The sequence below is a fragment of the Giraffa tippelskirchi genome, chromosome 2, assembly GCF_054371585.1.
Source record: "Giraffa tippelskirchi isolate mGirTip1 chromosome 2, T2T-mGirTip1v1.2.pri, whole genome shotgun sequence".
NCBI lineage: Eukaryota > Metazoa > Chordata > Mammalia > Artiodactyla > Giraffidae > Giraffa > Giraffa tippelskirchi.
The window spans coordinates 106796590-106816215 of NC_137276.1; the positions used below are offsets into that span (position 1 = coordinate 106796590).

The 19626-nt window shown below is 48.2% G+C and overlaps 1 long non-coding RNA gene across 1 annotated transcript; it reads right to left on the minus strand.

Annotated features, from left to right (window-relative positions):
- Positions 1 to 8372: 8372 nt before the first annotated feature.
- Positions 8373 to 14461, minus strand: LOC145539117 (uncharacterized). Its single transcript, XR_014077583.1, has 3 exons — positions 13178 to 14461; positions 11021 to 11353; positions 8373 to 9002 (listed from the first exon to the last, which is right to left on the minus strand). It is a non-coding gene; the product is annotated as an uncharacterized LOC145539117 (long non-coding RNA).
- Between the last annotated feature and the right edge of the window lie 5165 nt (positions 14462 to 19626).

Below are 19626 nucleotides of genomic sequence, written 5' to 3' on the forward strand. Positions count from 1 at the left end.
TTTCCATATTAACCTTAAAATTACAAACAACAACAACAAAAATAACCCCCTATACTTTTGATATAATTCAATAAAAGACTTCAAAATTAAAAAGAAAAAAAGAGTGGGTATCCTGAAGCTCCAGTTAGGTCCTGGCCAGTGGCTAAATGCAGTGGGCACCTCCTTCCAGATTGTGCCAGGTGGTCCAGTGGCCAAGACTCCACGCTCCCAGTGCAGGGGGCCTGGGTTTGATCCTTGGTCAGGGAACTAGATCCCACATGCCACAACTAAATATCTCACATGCCTCAACGAAGATCAAAGATGCCACATGCCGGAACTAAGACCTGGCACAGCCAAATAAATAAACAAATATTTTTAAAAGAAAAGTAAAGTGTGGGGCAGGATCTCAGAGCCTACCCCTCACTCATTCCCCACGGCCTGGAGAAGGGGAAGCCCTGACTGATTCAGTTCTTGCTGGGGTGTCCACTCCTGAGAAGGGGTTAACCTCACCCCTTCAGAACTGCTTGGACCAAATGTGAGTGTGTATGTGTACACATGAGTGTGGTAGGGGACACAGGCCATCCACTGCAGAGATCAGACACTAGGAAGCTCCCTGCCCCCGTTTCCTTTTCTTTAAAGTGCTTGAGTGTCTGACAGTGGCTGTGTGACTCTTGTTTTGTCAGTGATCAGGAAGGTGAAGTCACCAAGGGCTTCTGGACAAGGTGATACAAGAGCTGTGAGAATAGAAGCCCTTTGCCACCTGCCCCTCCATGCACTGGGTGTTGCCCTAGGAGTATGTGATTCCTGGAACCCCTGCAGCCATCTTGTCACTGTAGGGAAAGCCAAGAAAATCTCACCAACTCAGTGCCCTCCCTCCATAGTTCGTGAAATGATTGAAGGCATTGCTATCAACTATACTTCAATTTTTAAAATGCAAAAAAAAAAAAATTTAAGAAAGTTTTGCTTTAGCTTCTGAGAGTTAGAGATTCTATTATTTATGACCAAAAGCACCCTATGACTATAGATGTTCTGTTGACAGACAAATAAATGGTCAGGAGGCCAGCTTAGTCATCTGAATAGAATTTGGCTGAGACCTGTTCTGACACCTTTATACTCAGGTACTATAAATGAAAACTTTGCCCCTTGACATCTCCCCAGCTCCCCATTCCCACACGACCATAACCTTCTGTGTGTGAAATGATTCCCGGTTGCCATGGGGACCGGGACACCTGCAATGGAGACAGACTGCACAGTGGGGTTGAAAGTCAGTCTAGGAGTAGGGCGTGGGAAGGCAGATTCTCCTGGCCCTTCTCTTTAATGGCCTAATTGTTATTTCGCACACGATAGTCTAATTATTTCCCTAAGGTTGGGGACAAGGGCTTGCCTGGAACTACTTTCTGAGTTGTCACAGGTCCCTTCCTTCTGACTCCTATTTGTGCCTAGCAGGGGCTGGGCAGCCCCCATGGCAGAGGTGGACACTGGCTTTGCACCCCTGGAACAGCAAGGGGGGGCCAAGGGGAAGCTGCCCTTAATCTCACCCTCCACAGGACTGGACCTGGGCAGCACTGCTGGAGGTGTAAAGCTTCTATTTCTAGAACTCTCCATCCTGCCTGCCGACCTCCAAGTCTCACTGCAGGCAGACAGGTGGGCACGGACACTTAGGAGATGCCCACTGAATTCATCATCCACCCCACTGCTCTCGAAGCAGGAAAGGCTCTTATAACACTTCCAGGACCAACAATCAAGCCTAGATTTGGTTTTGTCTAACCCCTATTCTTTCATTCAACACATATTTATGGAGTATACTTCTCTGCTCTCAGGTGGGAATGCCTATGGTGACAGAATAAACCACCCCGTCCACCTCCTCCCACACAGGGATGATGATCCTGGCCCTAGGACCTGTGTCATTTCTTCTGGCAGCAGTTCAGTTCAGTTCAGTTCAGTCACTCAGTCGTGTCCGACTCTTTGCAACCCCATGAATCGTAGCACGCCAGGCCTCTCTGTCCATCACCAACTCCCGGAGTCTACCCAAACCCATGTCCATCGAGTCAGTGATGCCATCCAACCATCTCATCCTCTGTCGTCCCCTTCTCCTCCTGCCCCCAATCCTTCCCAGCAGTAGGGTCTTTTCCAATGAGTCAACTCTTCACATGAGGTGGCCAAAGCATTGGAGTTTCAGCTTCAACATCAGTCCTTCCAATGAACACCCAGGATTGATCTCTTTTAGGATGGATTGACTGGATCTCCATGCAGTGCAAGGGACTCTCAAGAGTCTTCTCCAACACCACAGTTCAAAAGCATCAATTCTTCGGCGCTCAGCTTTCTTCACCGTCCAACTCTCACATCCATACATGACCACTGGAAAAACCATAGCCTTGACTAGATGGACTTTTGTGGGCAAAATAATGTCTCTGCTTTTAAATATGCTAGCTAGGTTGGCCATAACCTTCCTTCCAAGGAGTAAGGGTCTTTTAATTTCATGGCTGCAATCACCATCAGCAGTGATTTTGGAGCCCAAAAAAATTAAGCCTGACACTGTTTCCACTGTTTCCCCATCTATTTCCCATGAAGTCATGGGACCAGATGCCATGATCTTAGTTTTCTGAACGTTGAGCTTTAAGCCAACTTTTTCACTCTCCTCTTTCACTTTCATCAAGGGGCTCTTTAGTTCTTCTTCACTTTCTGCCATAAGGGTGGTGTCATCCGCATATCTGAGGTTATTGATATTTCTCCTGGCAATCTTGATTCCAGCTTGTGTTTCTTCCAGCCCAGCGTTTCTCATGATGTACTCTGCATATAAGTTAAATAAGCAGGGTGACAATATACAGCCTTGACGTACTCCTTTTCCTATTTGGAACGAATCTGTTGTTCCACGTCCAGTTCTAACTGTTGCTTCCTGACCTGCATACAGGTTTCTCAAGAGACAGGTCAGATGGTCTGGTATTCCCATCTCTTTTAGAATTTTCCACAGTTGATTGTGATCCACACAGTCAAAGGCTTTGGCATAGTCAATAAAGCAGAAATAGATGTTTTTCTGGAACTCTCTTGCTTTTTCGATGATCCAGTGGATATTGGCAATTTGGTTTCTGGTTCCTCTGCCTTTTCTAAAACCAGCTTGAACATCTGGAAGTTCATGGTTCACGTATTGCTGAAGCCTGGCTTGGAGAATTTTGAGCATTACTTTACTAGCGTGTGAGATGAGTGCAATTGTGCAGTAGTTTGAGCATTCTTTGGCATTGCCTTTCTTTGGGATCGGAATGAAAACTGACCTTTTCCAGTCCTGTGGCCACTGCTGAGTTTTCCAAATTTGCTGGCATATCGAGTGCAGCACTTTCACAGCATCACCTTTGAGGATTTGAAATAGCTCAACTGGAATTCCATCACCTCCACTAGCTTTGTTTGTAGTGATGCTTTCTAAGGCCCACTTGACTTCACATTCCAGGATGTCTGGCTCTAGGTCAGTGATCACACCATCATGATTATCTGGGGCATGAAGATCTTTTTCGTACAGTTCTTCTGTGTATTCTTGCCACCTCTTCTTAATATCTTCTGCTTCTGTTAGGTCCATACCATTTCTGTCCTTTATCGAGCCTATCTTTGCATGAAATGTTCCTTTGGTATCTCTAATTTTCTTGAAGAGATCGCTAGTCTTTCCCAATCTGTTGTTTTCCTCTATTTCTTTGCACTGATCACTGAGGAAGGCTTTCTTATCTCTCCTTGCTATTCTTTGGAACTCTGCATTCAGATGGGAATATCTTTCCTTTTCTCCTTTGCTTTTTGCTTCTCTTCTCTTCCCAGCTATCTGTAAGGGCTCCTCAGACAGCCATTTTGCTTTTTTGCATTTCTTTTCCATGGGGATTGTCTTGATCCCTATCTGCTGTACAATGTCATGAACCTCTGTCCATAGTTCATCAGGCACTCTGTCTATCAGATCTAGTCCCTTAAATCTATTTATCACTTCTACTGTATACTCATAAGGGATTTGATCTAGGTCATACCTGAATGGTCTAGTGGTTTTCCCTACTTTCTTCAATTTAAGTCTGAATTTGGCAATAAGCAGTTCATGATCTGAGCCACAGTCTGCTCCCAGTCTTGTTTTTGCTGACTGTATAGAGCTTCTCCATCTTTGGCTGCAAAGAATATAATCAATCTGATTTTGGTGTTGACCATCTGGTGGTGTCCACGTGTAGAGTCTTCTCTTGCGTTGTTGGAAGAGGGTGTTTGCTATTACCAGTGTGTTCTCTTGGCAAAACTCTATTAGCGTTTGCCCTGCTTCATTCTGTACTCCAAGGCCAAATTTGCCTGTTACGCCAGGTGTTTCTTGACTTCCTACTTTTGCATTCCACTCCCCTATAATGAAAAGGACATCTTTTTTGGGTGTTAGTTCTAGAAGGTCTTGTAGGTCTTCACAGAACCGTTCAACTTCAGCTTCTTCGGCGTTACTGGTTGGGGCATAGACTTGGATTACTGTGATATTGAATGGTTTGCCTTGGAAACGAACAGAGATCATTCTATCGTTTTTAAGATTGCATCCAAGTACTGCCTTTCGGACTCTTGTTGACCATGATGGCTACTCCATTTCTTCTAAGGGATTCTTGCCCACAGTAGTAGATATAATGGTCATCTGAGTTAAATTCACCCATTCCAGTCCATCTTAGTTCTCTGATTCCTAGAATGTCGACGTTCACTCTTGCCATCTCCTGTTTGACCACTTCCAATTTGCCTTGATTCATGGACCTAACATTCCAGGTTCCTATGCAATATTGCTCTTTACAGCATCGGACTTTGCGTCTATCACCAGTCATCTCCACAGCTAGATATCGTTTTTGCTTTGGCTCCATCCCATCATGCTTTCTGGAGTTATTTCTCCACTGCTCTCCATTAGCATATTGGGCACCTACTGACCTGGGGAGTTCATCTTTCAGTGTCCTATCTTTTTGCCTTTTCATACTGTTCATGGGGTTCTCAAGGCAAGAATACTGAAGTGGTTTGCCATGCCCTTCTCCAGTGGACCACATTCTGTCAGCAGGGACCTTGTAATTGTGGTTCAGGTAAGGATCGTGAGCTGGGAGATCATTCTGGATTATCCACGTGGGCCCAATGTCATCCCAGGGGAGGAGAGTCAGAGAAGGAGACCTTCAGGGAAGCAGAGAGGGAGGGATGTGATGGCTGGCTTTGAGGCTGGAGGAAGGGGCCAGAGAGCCAGGAAGGTGAGCAGCTTCCAGAAGCTGGGAAAGGATTCTCCTCCAGGATTTATAGAAGGAACCTCCCTGCTGCCACTTGACTTTATCCCAGCCAGGCCCATATCAGACCTCTGACCTCCGGCACTGAGAGCTGATAAATGCAAGCTGTCTTTAAGCCACGTGTAACAGCAGCCACAGGGAACCAGTCCAGCGGCCCTCTCAGTGACCTCCATCCCCAGACACCGCCTCCTCCCTGAGCTTCACACCTTCCTCCTGCCACCTTTGAATCCAGACTTTTCTCTCCCAATACAGCCTCTGATCAAACCAGTCAGTCCTAAAGGAAATCAACCCTGAATATTCATTGGAAGGACTGATGCTGAAGCTGAAGCTCCAATACTTTGGCCACCTGATGTGAAGAACTGACTCATTGGAAAAGACCCTGATGCTGGGAAAGATTGAGGGCAGGAGGAGAAGGGGACGACAGAGGATGAGACGGTTGGATGGTATCACGGACTCAATGAACATGAATTTGAGCAAACTCCAGGAGACAGTGAAGGACAGGGAAGCCTGGTGTGCTGCAGTCCATAGGGTCACAAAGAGTTGGACATGACTTAGGAACTGAACAACAACTCATATACCACATAATTCACTCATTTAAGGTGTTCAATGCAATGGCTTTTAGTACATTCACAGAGTTGTACAACCATCTCCCAACCATCTTCATGGTCAATTTTAGAACCTTCATCACCTCCAGAAGAAACACTCTACCCTTTCACTAACACCCTGCATTTTCCCTCAGCCCCCAAGCCCTGGAAACCAAAACACTTACTGTTTTTCTATGACTGTGCCTGTTCTGGACATTTCATATGAGTGGAGTCGTGTAACACATGTTCTTCTTGCCCCTCCTTTTCCTCCTCGCCACCTCCAACCCTCCACCGCTTCCTGCACCCACCTGCCTGGCACTGTCTTCTCTCAGTGAGGCGGTGCAGGGGGGGGAGGAGGGCGTGTCATCTGTTATGGGTGTTATTGTTGCCTGTCCTGGTGGTTGGGGAAGAGGTGTTGGGGAGATGCTCTCACTGTTTCCTTCAATGCAGACACTCGGCAGAGTCCCACAGGTGAGGCAGGGCATTGTCCTATCGGCCCCAGTCACACCTGGACGTGGGGAGGCCTTCCTGGAGAATGTGGCCAGGACTGTGTGGAGGAGGAGGAAGGTGGGCAGCAGGCCAGCCAGGAAGCTCCAGGAGGAGGGGCACGGATGTGTAAGAGGGGCTGCCAGCCCCTCAGGGGCCAGGACAGAGGCCCAGGATGGTAACTGGAAGTGGGGCTGGACACAGGCTAGAGGGAGTGGCCTTCATGGGGGCAAAAGGACCACTGAAAGGCCTGGAGGCATCAGGCCTGGGAAGGAGAGTCAAGTTCCTTTAGAGGCCACTGGCTGCTGAAGGGAGAGAAGACAGAAAGTGAGATGGAAGGAGGCCTGGAGCCTCTCGGAGGGACATTCCTGACTGGTGTCCTGAGTTAACCTCATGAGCTAATTCATGCCCAGAGTATGGAAAAGGCCAAAGTTCCTGTCAGGTGCCCTGGTGAGCACTCATAGCCACCTAATAGAGTCCTCCACACTTTGCACCTGGGACCTCAGGGACTCCAGCCAGCACCCCTGGCAGCTCACACTCTCCCAGCTCCCTCCTGGGTGCTTTCTGGATTCTGGCTCCATGCCAGGTGCCTCACCACTGAGCACTGCCCCCACTGGGGGTACCTGCAGATGGGACCAGGAACCCCCATACCTCCCCCAAAGTCCTTGGTCCCAAAGTGGTGGCCAGAGACAAGAACAAGCAACTTAGCAGATTGGAGAGAGTCCTGTTCCCTTCATCTCCTGGCTAGCTTTGCAAATGGCAAAGCACATTGTCTTTGTAATGCAAGAAATGTAAGCTCTTTGCTAATGGTCATGGCCTTGATGCTGGGAAAGATCGAGGGCAGGAGGAGAAGGGGGCAACAGAAGATGAGATGGTTGGATGGCATCATCAACTCAATGGACATGAGTCTGAGCCAACTCCAGGAGACAGTGAAGGACAGGGAAGCCTGGCATGCTGCAGTCCATGGTGTCCCAAAGAGTCAGACACAACTGAACAACAATAATGACATCTGTGGGTTGCAGTAAAACTTATACAATAAACTTACTTGAGAGAAATTCAAATATTGAACTATTTAAAAACAAACTTTTGAGGGGGGGATAAATTAAGAGTTTGGAATTAGCAGAAATATATATATATATATGCTAATATATAAAGTACAATACACGAAATAGATAAACAGCAACTGTACAGCACAGGGAACTATATTTATTATCTTATAATAACCTATAATGGAAAAGAATCTGAAAAAGAAATATATTTATATACAAGAAAAAGTTGTATATATAAAACTGAATCGCTGTGCTATACATCTGAAACTAACACATTGTAAATCAACTATACGTCAATAAAACAAAAAATAAGAAAAATTTCAAAATTGAAAAGATAGAAACAAAATTTTTTTAATTTATTTATTTTAATTGGAGGCTAATTATTTTATAATATTGTAGAAACAAAATTTTATACTCCTCAAAGAACCAAGAATTACTAAGAGGATGTTATGTAAGTAAGGTTGCCAGATAAAATGCAGGGCACCCAGTTAAATGCAAAATTCAGATCAGCAACAATTTTTTAGTACGAGTAGTCCCTGATAGCTCAGTTGGTAAAGAACCCACCTGCAATGCAAGAGACCCCAGTTCAATTCCTGAGTCGGGCAGATCCACTGGAGAAGGGAAAGGCTACCCACTCCAGTATTCTTGGGCTTCCCTGGTGGCTCAACTGGTAAAGAATCTGCCTGCAATGTGGGAGACCTGGGTTCGATCCCTGGGTTGGGAAGATCCCCTAGAGAAGGGAAAGGCTACCCACTCCAGTATTCTGGCCTGGAGAATTCCATGGACTGTATAGTCCATGGGGTCACCAAGAGTTGGACACGACTAAGCAACTTTCACACATACACACAGTCATAAGTAATAAAGTTCAAGTATAAATTATAAACATTTGTGAGCTATTCATCATTTTTTGTCAGTCCCATGCAATATTTGGGGTATACTTGTGCTAAAAGTTATGAATCATTTTTAAAATTTCAAACAAAACATTAGTAATATTGAGAATTGTACATTTTAATAAAAAATAAACTATATTATGGCTAACTTTTTATTGTAAGTATATCTCATGCAATATTTCGGATATTAAAAAGTGATCTTGGGCAATAGCTTCACTTCTCTGGGGCCTCTATCTTTTCATCTCTAAGGTTGCAGTCCAGCATACACACTCCCATCCCCACTTAATCAGGATCCTACTTGTCCCCCACGAGTGATGACACTGGCCTTGGTTTTAACCAACATGGTCAGGGAAGTTGGTCCCTGGCTGTGATGCTCTGACTCAGGTCATCCTGGAAGACCCCCTCCAAGGGGACTTGGGACCACAGGGAGTCATTCCCGGGGCTGAAGGTCAAGGGAAAACTGGGTTGTGAGTGAGGACGATGGGGAGGCCACCCCAGGAAGGTGTGTTCAGGTAGGCTGAGGTGATGATTTCCTGTGGCAGGTCCCAGCAGGCTGTTGCTGCCTTTGATGAATGAAGGAAGAATGTGGCCAGATCTGCAGAAGCAGTTTCCTGTGACTTGGCCTCCTCAGCGGTGCTGTGGCTGTCTGCATTAACCTCTTCCCTCCTGATGCTTCATCTCCAGAGAGGATGCGTGGTCCAGGCCCCTGGTGGGACTGCCAGGCCACCTTGCATCCCTGGGGAAGGCAATACCTTCAGTCTATGAGTTTACCTGGATGCAAGGTGGGGACAGTGACATTCACCCAACTGAACAGGATTCCGTGGGAACCTAGTGATGTTGAGGGAGCTCCAGCACCCAGGGCTGCTGGTAAGGGTGAGGAGAATGTGATGTTTCATTCTATGCATCAGCTTGGCTGGACCATGGTGCCCAGACATATGGCCAAACATTTTTCTAGATGATACTGTGAGAATGCTTTTGGATGAGATCAGCATCTAAATTGGTGGACTTGGAGTAAAGCAGATTGCCCTTTGTGGTGTGGGTGGGCCTCACCCCATCAGTCAAAGAACCCAATAGCACAAAAGTTGCCTTCCCCTCAAGAAGAAGGTTGCTGCAGCAGATGACCTTTGGACTTCAGCTGGGTCTCCAGCCATCTGGTCTACCCCATAAGATTGGGACTTCCCAGCCTCCATAATCTCATGAGCAAATTTCTCATGATAAATCTCTCAATTTACATATTTCCACATCCACTGTTCTGTTTCTCTGGACAGATGTGATGAATGCAGGGTGCATCAGGCCTGCTCCCTCCCCCAAGACCAGGAAAAGCTGACAAGCATCAGACACACAGCTCCCCAGGCTCAAACAGGGCTGGGAGAAGCCTTCTGGAGGGGCCAGATTTGGGCCAAACAACTGGCAGAGCCCACAGAGCTCCCCCAGTTCCTCCTTCATGGGCCAGCCAGGGTGTGGAGATCATTACTGCCACCAGCAATAATCATCAGGAAACCCCACCCAGCCTGGCACCCACACAGGGCTCCAAAACAGCTAGGCCTCCTCTGACTCCTTGGGAGTATCTGTTTTGCTATTTCAGAGTTGCTCCAAAGTGCGGCTCTGGGGGCCCACAGCCTGAGATGCCTCTGCCTCAGGAAGATGTGTCCTGTGAGCAGATGGTCATGCACGGGTCCCACTGTGGAGGTTTCCCTGGGGACGGAGCCCTGCCAGCCAGGATGGGAATGGTGGAGGGCAGGCTGGGGGTGGGGGCCCCCAGACAGCCTCCCTGGCTCCAAGCCCAACTCTCCAGCCCATGAGGCCTGGTCCTAGGAGCTCATCCTACTTGTTGGGAAGAGCCCAGGATGGCTCATTCCCAAGCTGAGGCCACAGTGTTCTGAGCCACTGCCTAGCCGACTCCAAAAAGGGGCAGCATGTCTCCACAGCTGTGTCTCCACAGCACCCATTTCTGACCAGCATCCAGATCACCCCCAGCACACCAGCCCGTGACACACCTCGGTCCATTGTTCTCACGTGCATGAGGTTTCCTGGTCTCCCTAACCTCCCAACACCATCACCTAGCCACCTGAGGGCTGACTCCCCAGGCAAGGAACTTCCAGGCCTCCTCCCTCCCCTTCTCCTCTGGGCCGGCTCCTATCTCCCACTGTCCTCTAGAAGGTGAGCAAGTGTCAGAGATGCTAGAGGGCTTGGTGCCCTTTGTGACCAGGCAAGCAGGAGGTGACCCACACTGCTCGGTGGGAGCTTGGTCTGTGCAAATGATGGAGGAAGTGAAGGAACAAAAGATGGACTGAACGGATGCCTTAGGCTGACATGTCCATGCTGCACAGCTTCATTACATCTATAAAAGAGATGCAGTAAATCGTAAAATAAGACAGAAATCAGTGTAAAATAAGGACGTGCCAGGCACCGCCCAGGTCCTTAGCGGGACTAGAAGAGGAAAACGCAAATGAGTGGCCCCTCGCTGGCATTAGCTCAGGGCCTGGCACCTGCTGGACTTGCTTCTGTTGAGGGACCTTTTTTTTAATGTATTGGGATGAATGCACACAACATAAGATTAGTCATGTTAGAGGCAGCTGAGGAAACATCTAACACATTCACAACATTGTTTCAACCCCGTGTTTCCTTCCCGCCAAAGGAAAACACTGGACCTCTCAGCAGTTTCTCCCCAGCCCTCCTTCCAGGCCTTGCCACCACATTCAGGACATTTCCTATCCATGGAATCTACAGTATATGACCTTCGTGTCTGTTGTCTTTTTCTGGACTTAGAGACTTAGAGGTTCACTCACATGGTAGCAGGCATCCATCCTTCCTTCCTTCCTGGATAATACGCTTCTGTGTAGAGATGCTACCTTGGTTTGATTCAGGTATCCACTGATAGACCCTGCAGTCTTTCCCCCTTCCTGGTTGTGAATGAGCTGCTCTGAGCACAAGTGTGCTTGCACTTCTCTGAGTCTCTGTTTGCAACTCTTGGGGTGTAGACCACCAATAGTTCACAGTTCACGGGACTGTGGATATTCAGGTTTCAGGCATCATAGCTTCACCAGCCCATAGTCGGGAGCAGAGGGCCGGCCTTGTACCTAGGTCTCCAGACTGCATGCTATTCTCCCTCCATGTTGAGGCTGCTCTTATGGTGAAGAAAGGGAACAGAAGGTGTGTCCACTTGCCTTAGCAGGTGGACAACACCCACCAGGCCAGGCCACAGGGAATGTTGTTGGAGGTGGGGCCCATATAGCCTGCCACCACCCACCTGAGCCACATGAAATAACCAGGTTGGTCCACATGCCGGGGCAGCTAGAGGAAACCTGGTTAGCCACAGACAGAAATCAAGGTTCAGCGTCCCACGGAGAGAGGTAAAGCCCGAGTCTGGGTGGAGGGAGGGAGGGGAGCAGGAGGAGTAGGCTCATGAGTGAAGCCTCACCCAGTTAGTCAGTGGCAGGTGAACATCATTATTCCCACTCGGGGCTAAAAGAATAAGAAGGAAAGTTCCCTGACGATGCCACCATCCCGATAAGCCACCATTAGCCTCTGAAGGTGGGTTTGTGTGGACAGGAAAATCTATGTGGATTAATTACAAAGTCAGTGGGTCAGATTTTAAGTCAATAGAGAAGTCTTCAGGGTTGATTTCGTGGACATCACTGGTGTGCCTTTTCCATTCTCCCTCATGAAAAAGCCCAGAGGTTCTCAGCTCCTAGCTCAGGCGCTGGCACTTGGGAAGGGCTGAAGAATGCTTGTTGGATGGATGTTGAAACTCCAGGCAGCTGCCTTAAAAAGTGAAAGCAGAGCCCCCAGAATCCTGCACTTGGGATCTTTCAGAGAGATGGGTCTCTGCCAAGATACCCTGCCTTGTTCATTCCCAAGCCGCTTGGGGCCCTCTCATCAGCAAATCAACATGTGTAGCCATGTTCATGTTGTTGTTGCTGTTCAGTCACTAAGTTTTGTCCGACTCTTTGTGATCCTATGGACTACAGCACACCAGGCTTCCCTCTCCTTCACCATCTCCTGCAGTTTCTCAAACTCTTGTTCATTGAGTCAGTGATCCCATCCAACCATCTTACCCCTCTGTTGCCCTCTTCTCCTGCCTCCAACCTTTCCCAGCATCACAGTCTTTTGCAATGAATTGGCTCTTCACATCAGGTGGCCAAAGTATTCCTTGTGTGTTTTTTAATCAGATCAGTAAAAATACACAGTGCATAAAGTAAAGAGCTCCAGACAAGGGAGCAGAACGCAGCTGTCCCCTGCCTCACTGGTCGCCCACTGCTGAAATTCCAGCTCTCACACAGTGGGGCAGCCACATTCAAGTCCTGAAGTTCATGACTTCCTAGTAGTCTAGTGGTTAAGAATCCACCTTGCAGTGCAGGGGACATGTGCTCAATCCCTGATTGGGGAACTAAGGTCCTACAGAACAGCTAAGACTGTGCGTTGAAACTACTGAGCCCACATGCTCTGGAGCCCGAACACCACAACTAGAGAATCCATGTACTGCAACAAAGATCCTACATGCTGAAACTAAGACAGAGGCAGCCAAATAAATAAATATATATTTTTTAAACTTGAAGTTCAAATCTTTAGTGTTCATCCTGTCCTAAGTGATCACTGCTGTTCATTTGTGTTTTCTGTTTGATTTTAAGTCTTCATTTCTGACTACAAAAGATGAAGATTTAGCCCTTTCATAACAACCCTACCCACATCCACGGTCACCCAGGGTGGTTATGTCACCAGCCACAATGATATTAAAATTCACTGTTTGTACATCACTATGCCTAGGTCAATAGGCTTGGACCTGCCCCTTTCCTGTGTGGACCAGACATGAAGACTTGCCTAATACACAGCTAGAAATGTTGCCCAAAATGTGAGAATCCCTATATGTGACTATCTAAATGTACCAGAAAAAAAGGGAGCAAAATTTCTAGGCACCAAAGGAGAAGAGAGAAATGAAGACCAACCTGGTAAATGTAGCTGCTTCAGACAGTGAGATGACACCAGTCTCCATACCTGGGGAGTTGGGTCAAACATCCCAGGACACAAGATGAGGCTGGGGCCCATGCCAGGCAGCTGTTGTAAGTGAGACACTTGATGGCTCCCTCCAAAGGAATATATCTACCCACCAACAAAAAGAGAAGACCTGGAAACACACCTATCTTAGCCTGTGCCAGAGAAGAGAGAAGAAGTCACTCAGTTGTGTCTGACTCTTTGCAACCCCATGAACTGTAGCCTGCCAGGCTCCTCTGTCCATGGGATTTTCCAGGCAAGAATACTGGAGTGGGTTGCCATTTTCTTCTCCAGGGATCTTCCCAACCCAGATATCAAACCCACATCTCCTCCATTGCAGGCAGACTCCTTACCGGCTGAGCCATGAGGGAAGTCAGCCTGTGCCATGGGTGGTTTAAAAAACCAAGCAAAAAAGCAAAAACAAAACCAATCTAGAGAACTTGTAATGGTGAGCCTATCCTTTTCAGATGTGAGATTCAAATGTGCACTACCTGCATAGTCTGGGACTCACAAAGCCCTGAGATTAGCATGAAAACAATCACTGACTGCCAATACAAATGAGAATCTTGCAAACACAAAATCTCTCAGGAAAGACACATCCTCAGCTTAAGCACAAAATATTCCCACAGGCAGAGACCTTCTGAAAATGAGCTCACAATCCAAAACTGTAAGACATGAGAAAACAATCCACCAGCAGACCCCATAAACAGGGAAATGAGATTCCTAAGAACCTCAGGTAACAGGACTATCAGATAATAGCTTTAAACAAACATGTTTAAAATGACTATAGATGTAAAAACAAGGAATTGAACCTGGGTACTGCTGGAAAAAAAAAAAGGCATATTCAGAAGGAATGAAGTAGAACTTTTAGAAATAAAAAATATAATGAATGGAATAAAAATGTCAGTGGATAAGTTAATGACAGGTTAGACACAGCCCCATTCTCACAAAGTCAGCTCCACTCTGCAACTAGAAGGCACAGCTCCTATTTAGGGGCCAATGATGCAGACCATAGCGAAGGGAGAGAAAAAGATGGAAAGACAAACAAAGTTGATAATTAAAGGAGAAAATTCACAGGAGTGCTAGACTGAAAAACTACTTTCCTGGGGACTTCTCTGACAATCCAGTGGTTAAGATTCTGCGCTTCCACTGCAGGAGGCACGGGTTTGATCCCTGGTCGGAGAACTAAGATCAAATGCTGCTGGGCACAGTCAAAAAAAGAAAGAAAGAAAAACGCTTTCCTTAGAATGTTGAGAGCATTGTTCTCTTGTCTTCTAGGCTGCCCTTTGTTGTCTAGCAGTCCAATGCCACGTGACATAGAACCCCCGCCCCAATGCCCTGGCAACCCTCTGGAAGTTTCTAGCACCACCTCCCCATCCCCATCCTGACTTTCCAGGGCGCCATCTGACTAGCTGTCCACCCAGACCCTGCCCTGCACCGTGTGATGGGCCTTCTGTAGCTGAGGCGCCTGTCCTTACTTTGGATGTCTTTGCTTCCTTCTCTGTTTCTGGACATTCTCTCATTGGGATGTTGGGCCTCCTGGAATGATTCTGACATTCTTTCCTTCTTTTAAGAGTTTTATCTCTCCCATCACATTTAAAAAAATTTCAATTTCTGTTCTTGAAATGTTTGCGCACACACTCCGGTTCCGGTTGCCATTTGTTTGAAGTCTTCTGCTTTCTCTCCAAGGTAATTGTAGATTTTAAAGTTTTCCCCTGCTCCATACTTTGTTTTCTCTGCTTGTTGGGCTAGTTGGGGGTGACGTCTTTTTCTTTCTTTTTTTGGTGAGGGGTAGTGTCTTTCTTGTGAGAGGCTCACTGTTTATCTTCCCAACGTGAGTTAGTAACCGAAGCCTGGAAGCCCTGTGTGCAGGGGCAGGTGTCTCTGCAGGATGATGGAGGGTGGGGACCTTTAACTGTCAGGGACAGAGAGCTTTTCCTGCCTAGAGGTGCTGAGTGCTGAGAGAAGGGAGAGAGGCCTGGGGGGAGGGGTCAGGGGAGGCGCAGTTCCTATTTGTGAGTATAGAGAGTCACAAGGTCCAGGCACAACTGGTTCAAACGTGTCCCATGTCCTATCTTTGATTGAGCGAGAGCAGGGCAAGAAGAGGTCTGGGTCTAAGGCCTCCTGGCAAGAGCGCTGAGTAGTCTACATGTCTATCTCTGCCTTTCAGAGTCTGGTACCTTCACCCATGAAGATTGACATTTTTAATGTCAGATTCAACACATCCAGTTGGCTTTGTTCTCAGAAGCACAGGGAGAGGTAGACAGGCAGGGAGATGCCTTGCCTGCTGGGGAGCTAGCTGGTTAATTAGCAGGGCTCTTTCAGGCGGCTCGAGTGGTAAGGAACCCACCTGCCAATGTAGGAGATGCAAGAGACACAGGTTCAATCCCTGGGTCGGGAAGATCCCCCCAGAGGAGGGCATGGCAACCCACTCCAGTATTCTTGTCTGGAGAATCCCATGGACAAAGGAGCCTGGAGGGCTATAGTCCATGGGGTCACAGAGTCAGACACAACTGAAGCGACCTAACATGCATGCACACACGGCTGCCCAGGAAAGACCACAGAAAAAGGAGGTCCCATGGCCACAGCCCATGGAGGAGAAAGTGGCCTGCCCAAGAGCCAGTTTTCTCTCAAGCAGAGGCCACCTCCCCATCAGCCACACTCACTGTCCCTATCAGGTGCCACTTCAACTGGGGCTCATCCTTCCAGTGGCCTGGCCGCCCCAGGCAGTGACTCAGGAGGGAGGAAGGAAGGAAGGAGACCTCATTCCCTTCGGTTGCCACAGAGGCACCGAGGCTTGATGAAACCTTCAGGCTGTGTGCCAAGTGACAGCAGCATCTAACTCAGACACAAGTCTTAAAAATTGAGTGTCCTCCCCCAGCACCCTGGACCCTCACGCTCTGGGGCAGCAGCCCACAGACTCTGGGAGCATCCTTCTGGAGCTACATGCAACTATTGCTATTTAGTCACTAAGTTGTGTTGCACTCTTTTGCAACCCCATGGACTATAGCCCACCAGGCTCCTCTGTCCATGGGATTATCCTGGCAAGAATACTGGAGTGGGTTGCCATTTCCTTTTCCATGGGATCTTCCCGACCCAGGGATTGAACCTACATCTCTTCGGTCTCCTGCATCGGCAGGCAGATTCTTTACCACTGAACCACCTGGGAACCACCCACATACAACTATACAGTTATTTTTTTCCCTACAAGTACTTGTAGGTATGAAATGACCAGCAGGGATGCCTCCTGCCCTAGGCAGGCTTGTCTCCTAACTGTATGTTTTCTCATCCTCATCCAGCAGCTAAATGCGTTTTTGAAAAATGTGGGTCAGCTGGTAAAAAGTACACCTGCCAATGCAGGAGACATAAGAGACACAGGTTCGATCCCTAAGTCAGGAAGATCCCTTGAAGAAAATGGAAACTCAATCCAATATTCTTGCCAGGATAATCCCATAGACAGAGGAGTCTACAGTCCATGGGGTCACAGAGTCAGACACAACTGAGCATGCACACGCACACACACATATGTTACTTCTTTTAGTGCAAACATTTTTATTACAGATATTAGCACTTTCCAATAGTCATGGAGGACACTTACTCATTGTGTAACCCCTTCATCATCATGGCCCACAGCCACCTGGGAGGTTCTGGACTGTTCTTCCCTCCTGCAGCCTGCAGAGGCGGCCACCTGAGCCACCTTTCTGTTACTCGGTCGCTTCATCCCCTTCAATCAGGTGGGCACCCTCTTAGGTCCAGCTTGGCTTAGGGAGGGCAGGGGCTCAGTAACTAGGGATGACTCTTCTTCCCTCCAGATATGGTGGGAGTTTGCAGAACCTGGGAACAGGGGTTCCCAGGCAGGAACCTTTGATTCATCGAACGGGTAACCCCAAGATACTCTCTCTGACCCACTGGCTGTGGCTTGGAAGCCACTGGGTACCTGTCCAAAGACCAGGCCAGTGGTCCTTCCAGAACATCCCTGCTATTCTCCCAGGGTTTCAAGGAGGGCCTGGATCAGGGAGACTTCTGTCCAATTCCTAAGATGCTCAGACACACATTCCACAGGCATCTCAGGTCCCCAGGTGGCTCTAGCTCTTCTGAGGGCTCTCTGTGGGGGTCCTTGTGTGATGAAACCTGTGTCTGTTAGTTGTTGTTCAGTCGCCAAGTTGTGTCAAGACTCTTTGCGACCCTATGGACTGCAGCACGCCAGACCTCTCTGTCCCTATCTCCCGGAGTTTGCCCAAGTTCATTTCCATTTAATCGGTGATGCCATCCAGCCATCTCATCCACTGTCGTCCTCTTCTCCTCCTGCCTTCAGTCTCCATCAGGGTCTTTTCCACTGAATCAGTTCTTCACATCAGGTGGCCAAATTATTGGAGCTTCAGCTTCAGTCCTTCCAAAGAATATTCAGACTGATTTCCTTTAAGATTGACTAGTTTGATCTCCTTGTTTTCCAAGGGACTCTCAAGAGTCTTCTCCAGCACCGCAGTTCAAAAGCATCAATCTTTTGGTGCTCAGCTTTATCGTCCAACTTACATCCACACATGACTACTGGAAAGACCATAGCCTCGACTATACAGACCTTTGTTAGCAAAGTGATGTCTTTGCTTTTTAACACACTGTCTAGCTTTGTAATAGCTTTCCTGCCCAGAAGCAATCATCTCTACCCAGCCTCTAATCCACCTTTCCAGCAGGAGTGTCCTGGTTTTCCTTTAGCAAACTACCACCCCCAAGTTCAGGGTGAGATCGACCACATGACCCAGCCAGGGGTCCAGAGCCTTTTCTTCCCCTGGCCGCCACAGCTGGTCTTAGGAATGGGCACAGCCAGGCCATTCCTAAGGGGAATGGCTACCTACTACATCAATTCTGCGATGCCATGAATGATAAAATGTACCCTTATCTAGAGCACCTCCAAAAGAGAAAAAAATGTTGCCAACTTCAACTGTAAGATGCCATCCACTCTAACAAGAGCAGTTAAAATGTGGGGAGGAAAAAAAAGTAAGTTTCTATGTATGTGTGTGTCAGTCCCTCAGTCGTGTCCGACTCTTTACAACTCCATGGACCGTAGCCCACCAGGCTCCTCTGCCATGGGATTTCCTAGGCATGAATTCTGGAGTGGGTTGCCATTTCCTTCTCCAGGGGATCTTCCTGACCCAGGGATCAAACTCACATCTCCTACTTTGCAGGCAGATCCTTTACCATCTGAGCCACCAGGGAAGCCCAAGTTTCTATGAATGACATTGAATTTGGGGTTTGGGAAGGGGCAGCGATGAGAACACTCTCTTTCTACTGGGATCCCTGGGCTGAGGTTAAGCTTGGAGATGCCAGAGCCATTTGTGTTTTTGTGCATGGAGCCTACTTGCACCTTAATGAAACCAACATTGGATCCAGCCATTGTTCACAGTGGATCATGGTGCAGCATGTTTTTCTTTGCCAATTGGGCCCAGAGTGATGGCTAACACCACTGCATGGTACACTGCCCATGCAGTGCCTCTCCTGACTCAACAGTCCCCACCAGAGCCACATGTCCCTGATCACAACGTCAGTGCGTGGACACAACAGGAAGCCTGGAGCTCCAGCATCTAGGAAGGTCGTGCCAGTGCTGGTATGGCAGATCCTGACCCCCTGACCTCATACGATAATTGTAAAGGAAGGCAAGAGAAGAGAGGAAAAGAGGGGGATGAGGATGGGAGGGAGAGAGGAGGGTGGGGGAAAAGAATGAGGAAAGTGGGAGGGGCTGGGGGGGTGGCTGAGAGGGGAGGGACCCTTGCCCAGGGTTAAGATCAAAGTTTTCCATAAGCTGGCCACCCAAGTGAAAGCTCAGGGAAAGGACCCTGCTGAATGTCAGCTTCTCCAACGCTGGTTTCCACTCTGCTGCCGCATCAACAGGAGGCCTGAATCAAACTGCCTGACACATCCAAGTAGTTGATGCTGGGCAGTGAAATGCCTCCAGCTAAGGTCCCGAAGAACCGGAACCAGGCGCAGTGACCTGAAGACGGCAACTCTGGGTGAGTCAGCACTTGGGTGTGAAGTGCTCAAGTGGAAAAGCAGGTGCCCATGGTACCCAGGCCCATGTGCAGTGGGGAGAGCACCAGGAGCTGACGGGCGGTGCCCTTAGCCCAAGGAGGATTCAGAAGAAATTTGCACCCGGCTCAGAATGTCCTCACAATTGCTGGACGTGGAGTCTGGAAACCACAGAAATCAAAGGGATACACGGGTCATGGTCATGGGTCTGACCTCTCTGCTTGGAGTGAGGCAGCAGGTGTGTCTCTAGGGGGGACACAGTGACAACAAAGTCATCAGACACAGGGGTGACAGGGTGACAACAAAGTCGTGAGGCACCTGAGCCCACGGGACCATGTCTCCAAGGCTGGGGTTGAGACGCAGCATGCACAGCAAGCGGAGA